General features: G+C 46.6%; 1 long non-coding RNA gene across 1 annotated transcript; it reads right to left on the bottom strand.

The window, feature by feature from the left end:
- Positions 1–229: 229 nt before the first annotated feature.
- Positions 230–5,327, bottom strand: LOC143438129 (uncharacterized). Its single transcript, XR_013107173.1, has 3 exons — positions 5,183–5,327; positions 4,048–4,153; positions 230–433 (listed from the first exon to the last, which is right to left on the bottom strand). It is a non-coding gene; the product is annotated as an uncharacterized LOC143438129 (long non-coding RNA).
- Positions 5,328–8,673: the final 3,346 nt, after the last annotated feature.

The following is an 8,673-nucleotide window of genomic DNA, read 5'->3' as shown; positions in this document are numbered from 1 at the left end:
TGCGACCTTACTATGTAGTTTGTACTGAGCAGTGAACTGAAAAGTCGGCAGAAGCTAAACAGATCCCATATGGCTGCCGCCTGTCAGCCTGAGTCTGGGATGGTTCATTGTGTGGGTGAACTGGATTGGACTAAGGAATGCCCAGATAACTGATGGACCCCATTAGTAGGCATGTCTGTAAAGGGGTCTCTGGAAGAGATTAGCACTGGACTCTCTAGATGCTCACCCCTGGGAAGTTATTATTTTTATTGTTGTTGCTCTCACAAAATACCCAACAAAAACAACTTAAGAAGGGAAAGGTTTGGGGCTGGAGAGACGGCTCAGCAGTTAGAGCACTGTCTGCTCTTCCAGAGGTCCTGAGTCCAATTTCCAGTCAACCACATGGTGGCTCACAACCATCTGTAATGAGATCTGATGTCCTCTTCTGGTATGTCTGAAATGTATTAACATATATAAAATGAATAAATCTCTTTTAAAAAGGGAAGGGTTTATTCTGGCTCGCGGTTTGAGGCTTCATGGGGGAAGTGTGAGGTAGCTGGTTATACTGCATGCAGCTTCAGAGAGCAGGAGATGGATGTTGATGCTCACCTCACTTTCTCCTTTTTATTCAGTCCAAGACCCCAGCCCACGGGATGGTGCTACCCAATTTTGGATTTGTCTTCCCTTCTCAGTAAACCTAGTCTGGAAACTTCCTCAGATGTGCTTAGAGGCTTGTCTTTTAGGTAAATCTACCCCAATTGATAGTCAAGGCTGCCCAGCAGGCCACCTCACCAGTTGGGGTGGACAACAGCCAGTCCCCCAAGGGCCTGAACTGAAGGAAGGAGAAGGAAGGGTAAGTTCTCTCCTCTTCAGCCAAGCTGACACTTCCTCCTACTCTTGGATATCCACACTTCTGATTCTTGTTCATCTGCTCTCAGGCTAAAGCATATACCTAGCTTGTCTGGCTCAGCAGCTTGCAGGTGGCGCATTGTGAGACTCTTTGGCCTCCAGAGTCATGTGAGCCAATTTCCACAATAAGCTCTCAAATGCACACATGCACACTATTGGCTGATACAGGGCCTCAGGAAGAGACAGAGCTCTGTGCTGTGCCTGTGGCCATGCTGGCCTGAGAAGCTCTGAGGGGAATAGCCAAGCACTTCTGGATGTGCCTGGAAGGACACTTCAGAGTGGGTTAACTAGGGAGGATGCCCTGTCTCTGATGTGAGCCATACCATCTGAGAGCTGGGAAGAAAGAAGAGGGAAGCCCTGTTTCAGGGATTCTCTTCTGTCTTCTAGAGATGAACACCCGTTGTTTTGTTTTGGTTTTTGGTTTTTTTTTTTTTCCCTCATTCCCCTGAGGTCATGTCGTTATCTCTTCTTGTGTCCCAAAGCAGTGATTCCAGCCAAAGACAAAGAAACTTTCATCCTCGAACCTATTCTTCAGGTATTTTTCACTGAAAAAATGGAAATATCTGCTTCCTGGAGCACAGCCCTGCAGCCAAGTGAGACTGTGCTGTAGAGAGTGAGAATACCAGAATGCTGTTTTAAACCAACCAGCTTTGGGATGTTGGTTAGGCAGCATCAAGGCAGCATTAGCTGCCTAACACACATTTTTAGACTAAGCTGGAGATAGATATTCAGCTTAATGATTTTTCTTTCCTCTGAGAATTTAAAGGCTTAGCCTAAAGGCAAAGACTGAACAGCAGATTTCCCTGTGGGTGTCCAGTGATTATATCTAGCATTTTGAGGGTTGTGGTCAAGTCTTAGTCTAAGGGTAGAGATTCTTCACTTCATTACATCAAAATGAAACAACTTAGCTCTATCTCATCATGTATGTGGACTTAGATAGGCCCCTAAACTTCTCTGGGCCTCAGTTTCCTCATCTGTAGAAGGGGACAACAATAACAATTACTGCCTGTGCCATGCAGATTAAATAATCTCTGTATCAGATGCACAGATCAGGGTGTGGTCCACAGTTACCTCAGAGAAGCAGGAGTTCTGCCCCCTCAATTCTCTTAATTAACAGCCAGAGTCTTATCATTCATAGGAGCTGAAGTAAAGAAAGATCTACTGGCCAATTTTCTGTCTCCATTTCTGTGGTGGATTGAATGAGAAAGGTCCCTCCTAGTCTCAGGCATTTGGACTCTTTTGTTGTTGTTGTTGTTGTTGTTGTTGTTATTTGTTTGTTTGTTTGTTTTTCTGGGCATTTGGACTCTTGATTCCCAATTGTTAGTGCTGTCTGAGGAGGTACAGGAGGTGCAGCCTTGTTGGAGGGACCTCAGCATCACTGGGGGTAGGCCTTGAGAGCAAAAACCCTGTGGACACTCCCAGTTTGCTCTCTCTGCTTTGTGCTTCTGGGTCTATCTGTGAACTTTCAGATGTCTGTTACCACCACCACCATGTCTGTAATCTGTTGTCATGCTTCTTTCTGCTCTGCCATTGTGGACCCTCGTCCCTCTAGAACCAAAATCCAAATAACTTCTTCTGTAAGTCGACTTGTCATGGTGTTTTTATCACAGCAACAGAAAAGTAAGTAATTCAGTTACTCGCTTGTGTGTGTGTGTGTGTGTGTGTGTGTGTGTACTTGTGTGTGCACCTGTGTGTAGAGATCAGAGGAAAGTCTTAGGTGTTGTTCCTCAGGTACCATCCACCATTTTTGTTTGAGTCTGTCACTGTCCTGGAACTCATCAAGTAGGTTAGTAGGGCTGGCTAATGAGCCCCGGAGACCTTCCTGACCCCAGTGTTGGGATTCCAAGTAAGAACTATCAAAAAGGCCTGACCTTTTTTATGTAGGTTCTGAGATTTGAGCTCTGGTCCTTTGCTTACACCTTATCAACTGATCATGTCTCCAGCCCTTATTAGTGAGTACGTGGCTTGCATCAGGCAGCCATGAAGTATGTGGTTAACATGGAGGGGTGGAAACTGATTAAAAACTAGCAGGGGAGGAGCAAGATCCCTGGGTTGGTTGGTGTATGTGTGTATGTATGGTGTGGAACTGCCTTCCAGATTCTGAGGCTAGGTTTACTCCAAAGTAAAAAACAGATGCTGCTGGGAAGTGGGGTCAGAGCTTCCGGTCCAGTGTCCTCTGCTGTCTGTAGTAAGGCCCCTCCTTCCCAGGGAGACCCTGAGCCTTGCTGAGCTGGCATATCCTGGGGGCCTGACAGCTGTGTCCACAACCCCATGCCAGTACAAAGCTGGTCTCTCTAAAAAGCAAGGATAGGTGCAGGGCTTTCACTGGATAACAGTGTTTGGGGGGGGGGGGGCTGGGAGCTGGCCTACAGGCCTGGTCCACAGCTCTCTAAAGCCAGATGCTCAGATGGAGAAGGTTGCAGAGTCCTGAGGCCGGGCTCAGGGGGAAAGAGAGAGGGTATCCTAACTCTGGCCGCTTTGCTCTGGGAATCTCAGTTTTCTTGAAATGAGGTTCATATTCTCATGCATCTTGGCCCTGTACAGACGTTCCAAACAGGTTCCGTGTGGGGGCTGGGATGGGGAAAAAGACCCTTGCTAAAATGCAAGGATTTGAGGGTCTAGAGACTGCTCTTAGGTCCTCAGTTCCTGTGCTGTAAAACCCAAGCAAGAAGTTTAAAGGGCCTCACAGCTGGGATGTGTCTCTCTCATTCTGTCTCCCCAGGAATGTGAGTAGGAGATGCCACCAACTGTATTGTTATGTACATAAGTGTTAAATTGTAGTTTCCCCACCCCCAGACCCTCTACCACAGCACTGGGGATGGAAGCCAGGCCAGGCACTTAGCTATGTTCACAGATCTCTTTTTACCATGGTATTTAGAGACAGGGTCTTGAAACTGTGCTCCTCATGCTCGCCCTCCCAAGTAGGCCAGAAGAACAGGCCTATGCCTGTATCTGAAAGTTTCCTTGTAGCCTCATGATTTGAATGGTCGGGACCTGGTTTGTGGTTCTATGAAGCTTTTAGGAGCTGGGGCCTGGCTGACAGAAGTGGTCCACTGGGTCTTTGAAGATTACCCACTTCCCATCTAGCTCACTGTCTCAGGAACTGTCCCATGTCAGCAGTCACCATCACACATGCCGGATGCCTCAGACCTGACTTACCTCACAATAAACTGGACCCTCCAAAACCATGAGCCCAAATCAGCCTTTCTTCCCTTTAAACTGTCAGATATGTTGCCATCGTGACCAATATACCAACAGCTCCCACCTGTAAGTGTAGCAGACAAGGAATAGGATGAACTAAATAATTGAGTCCCAAAGTGAAACTTACCGTCATTTCCTGTCACTGGTTAAAACACTCTAACAGAAGCAATTTAGGTGAAACAGGGTTTATCTTGGCTCACAGTTTAAGTATGATCCTCCATGGTGGAGAAATCAAGGGAGCTCAGAGCAGCTAGTCATGTCTCATCCATAGTAAGAGACAAGATGAGTGTTGTTCTTCAGACCCCTATTCATGAAGTCCAGGACCCCTGCCTGGGACCGGTCCTGCCCATGGCAAAATGGGTCTTTCCACATCAATTAACAGAATTACGATGATCCCTCACAGACAAGCCCAGGCATCCACTCCCCAGGGGATTCTAGAATCTGTGATGTAACTGGTTCAGTCCTCCAGATCTTTATAACACAGGGACTGGTAAAGCCCAGACTTGAAGGCTCATCCCCTGAGGCCTTGTGCTGCCAAGAGGACCAATATTTCCAGCAATCAAAATGAGAGATAATTGGGGACAATGAAGGAACTTGAGTGTAGACTGTGAAATAAAGAGATATAGCTGAGGGCTGGAGAAGTGGTTTGCTTGCTTAGCAAGCCCTAAGCCTGAGGACCAGTGTTAGGTTCCCAGAACCCACAACAACTGTCTCAACTGTCCACAACTCCAGACTCAGGAGATTGTGTAGCCTCAAGGGCATCTGTATAGCCTCCAGGGAATCTATCTGGCCTCCAGGGAATCTGTGTAGCCTCTAGGGATCATTCTATCCTTCAGGAGATCCGTCTGGCCTCCAGGTATCTGTCTGGATATCTGGGCACCTGAGCACATGTGGTTCACATATATGGAGACATGAACATACGAACACATATTTTTTTAATCAGATAAATAGTTTTAAAGAAGAAAGATATAGATGGGTTGGCAGGAAGAGGCTGGAGCTGTTACTGACAGCAGACAGTAGGATCTCATATTGATTAGAACATTCACATTCATAAAAAGAGGCCAGACAATAAGATGTTTACAGTGAGACTCACCAGGGGCACAGAATGACAGCTTTGTTTCCTTTTCTCTCTCTCATCTGCATGCTAGACTTCCAGGATAACAAAAGTGTGTTAATTTTATTTTGAAACAAGATCTAAAATACTTAGACTCCAACAATCCTCCTGCCTTGGGCTGCTAGATCGCTGAGACTATGGACTTTGTTCCATGCCAGGTCCTTTTATTTATTTTTTTGAGATCGAACCCATGGCCTTTTTGATTTGAGGCAAGAGCTCTGCCACTGAGCTACAGCCCTAGCCCTTAAAAGGCTATTTTATTTATCAGTTGGGGGTGTGGCTTGATTGGTAGAGTGCTGTCTAGTATGCCCAAAGCCCTGAGTTTGTTCTCTAGCTCTTCTGGCAAAAACTGCCTGGCCATGGGCGAGGAGTTGCTTCTCCAGGCTTCAGTTAGCCCTACCTCCCATTCTGTTGCTCTGTGGCGGTTGTGGTGGTGTTGATGGTTGTGGCAGTGGGGATGGGGGTGGAGGTGGTGGTGGTGGTAATCAAATACAAGGCTTTGGATTTGCTAAACAAGAGAGTTCTACCTGTGAGCTATATCCCCAGTTTGTTAATGTTCTCATTATAGATGGTGTTGAGTGCAGGCTCTGACTCCCAGGACTCATTGAAGGCTATATGAGTTGAAGGTGGGCCCCAGTGCCTGGTGACTAAGAGGTATAAGCATCATTTTTATTAGCCATTCACTACGTATATAATTGACTTGTGGATGGTGTAGTCCCAGTTCCTGGTGACTAAGAGGTATGAATGTCATTTTTATTGACCATTCACTATGTATATAATTGACTTGTGGATGGTGTGACTGTGGAGAGGGGGGAGATAGCCCAGCTTCCAAAATTCTCACAGAACACACACTTTGTTCTGTCCAGAACATCTCAGGGAAGTTATCAGCAGCCAGATACTTCTAGTTAGCTCTGCTCTGATGCTATTCCCCAGGACCCACTCCCAAGGTCTTCCTACCTGCTTCCCAGCCACTGGAAATTGGCCCCTACCCTCTGCTCTTTGTGGCTGCTACCATACAGGTGGCTCAAAGAACAATTGCTGTCCCAGTCAGCTCCTCAGAGGATTCTGGGAGATCTGCAAGGACATCTTGTTGGTCACAATAGCTGTGTGCATCTGTGTGTGCACGAGTGTGACCTGTTTATATATAAACACGAAGTAATCTTTCATGCTTCTTATATACACAGAATTTTCTGGGAACGAGACTATTGTGTATTCAGAGAAAAGATTGTCCTTTGTTTTGTTTGGCGTCTTGCCAGGACTCGGTGCCTAATTCATGTCATTGGCAAGAGGGCGGCTCGTGGTGTCTGAGTCAGCTTCACAGCCACCTGTGTCCACTGTCCTTGGGGCTGCTATGGTCCTCACGGTTACTTCTCTAGGAGCAAGTGTGGGGCCATGAAATGCTATCTACCTCCTACAGTCAATTTGCACCCTGCATCCTGAAGTTCATATTATTTTATTATAAATTATTTTTCATTTTTTCCTTCATGGTGTAGTTAGGATATTACATTGATTTTTTTCCATCTGTTTAAAGGCATATGTGCACACAGGTTAGGTTATTTATGAATTTCATTTCTATTCAGAGAAGGGAGCACTGGGAAATATTTGTCATAGGAACCAGGCACCGGCCTGCAAACCACCACTCTAGAGCCCACATTTGTATAATTCCAGGAGACCCATTTCTGAATGAACCTCAGCATCAGCCTTCAGCCGGGAGAAGCCTGTTGCTGAGATGAAACACTCAGCTGTTCACTTGCCTGTGGGATGTGGAATCTACCTCCATCGCTGTTCTGTTAAATGGAGCCTTTCCCTCCCCACTAAGGAACTGTCCATGACTGGTCTTTATGCCCAATCCTGTTAGTCAGAATCTTTTCCAGACTCCTTCAGGTCTGGAAAAGAGTACCTGTGTGGTTTGGCCAGGCTGTCCCCTCACGTGCAGCCACCCAGCCTCCTTGCCTTGGTGCTGAGGCCTCTTCTCTCTGGAATGTCTAGTCGGCATCTCCTCCAGCTCCCACCGCCCTCCCCTCCACCGGGCTGTACCCATGACTTCCCATTCTGATCTGGCATCTCTAAGATACTTCTAGAAAACTGTTCCCACCCAGGCCTGTAACTGCCAGAGAAAAGTGGCTGCTGGGGGGAGGGGGACAAAATGTTCAGTTTGAGAGGTTCTAGAAGCTCTTCCCATCCAAGACTGAACCATTGTGAGGCAGAGGATAAGGTATCTCCCTACATACCCAGGCCAAGTGGGCTTTGGGTGTTCTCATCCTTGAACCTGACATTCATCTATGAGACTACACAGTTTCTGGCCCAGTGGGAACACCACAAGCCTCTTTGGGATAAATCAGTAGACACTTCGCACAAAGATAGGGCCAGGCACGCCCAGAAGCTTCTCTCATAAACAGCTATCAGCAAAGTCACTTCTCTGTAGAGTAATGAGAACAGTGAGGATGGACATCCCTGGGACTTGGTGGATCCTCAGTGAAGGGAGGGCAGAGAGGCTGGCCTGGCACTGGTACCCAGGTTAATGATGATTGTGGCTTAGATTGCAATGGAGGCCGAGGCTGAAAGAAATCCAGAGTTTCCTGTCAGGATCTGTGCAGAAGACTTGGTTGATTTAATATGACATTATAGCTCTGTGTGGTGGCACTTGTAATTCTACCACTTGGGAAGTAGAGGCAGGAGAGTTGAGAGCTCAAGGCCAGCTTTGACTACACAGTGCATTTAAAGCTAGCCTGGGCTACATGAATCCCTGTCTCAAAATAGACAATCATTAATCAAATAGCAACCTTCCCCCTTAATATTTTTTAATATGGTTTTGTGTGGCCCAGGCTGGCCTTGAACCTGCTATGTGGCTGGGATGACCTTGAGCTTAGATCCTTCCTCCTTCCACCTCCCAAGTGCTGTTATAACAGGTATGTGCCACATTCCTTGGTTCATGCTACACTGGATGAAGCATCCTGGAAATAGAAACAGGGTGGTCCAGGGGTGGTCGGAGATTATAAATAGCCATTGGAGAGTCTTAGAAAGATCAAGAAGGATGTTGGACTCTGCTGACATTTTAACAGAATCTCACAGGGAGAGGGAGTCTGGGAGATGGAGAACTGACACCTTCTTTCTCATGTAAACCCTGATTAGCCTTGCTGACTTACATCCAGGGCCCATCTCTCCTCTTTTAGGACTCTTGAATTCCAGTCTCGTCTATTTCATTGTTTGTCAATAGCTGAACTTTAAATCTATTTTTATATGCATATGTGGAATGTGGTCTGTGCACATGTGAGTGCGGTACCCAAGGAGGCCAGAAACATGTGTTAGGTCTCCTGGAGCTGGAGTTACAGATGGTTGTGAGCCACCTGACATGGGTGCTAGCAACCAAACTTGGGTCCTTTGCAAGTGTGGTACTTACTCTTAACAGCTGAGCCTTTTCTCCAGCCTCTAATAGAAGAATCAAATTACAAATATTTACTTACATGTCA

The sequence above is a fragment of the Arvicanthis niloticus genome, chromosome 1 (genome assembly GCF_011762505.2).
Source record: "Arvicanthis niloticus isolate mArvNil1 chromosome 1, mArvNil1.pat.X, whole genome shotgun sequence".
Taxonomy (NCBI): domain Eukaryota; kingdom Metazoa; phylum Chordata; class Mammalia; order Rodentia; family Muridae; genus Arvicanthis; species Arvicanthis niloticus.
The sequence above is the reverse complement of the archived record's forward strand: the minus strand, read 5'-3'. Positions and strand labels throughout refer to the sequence as shown.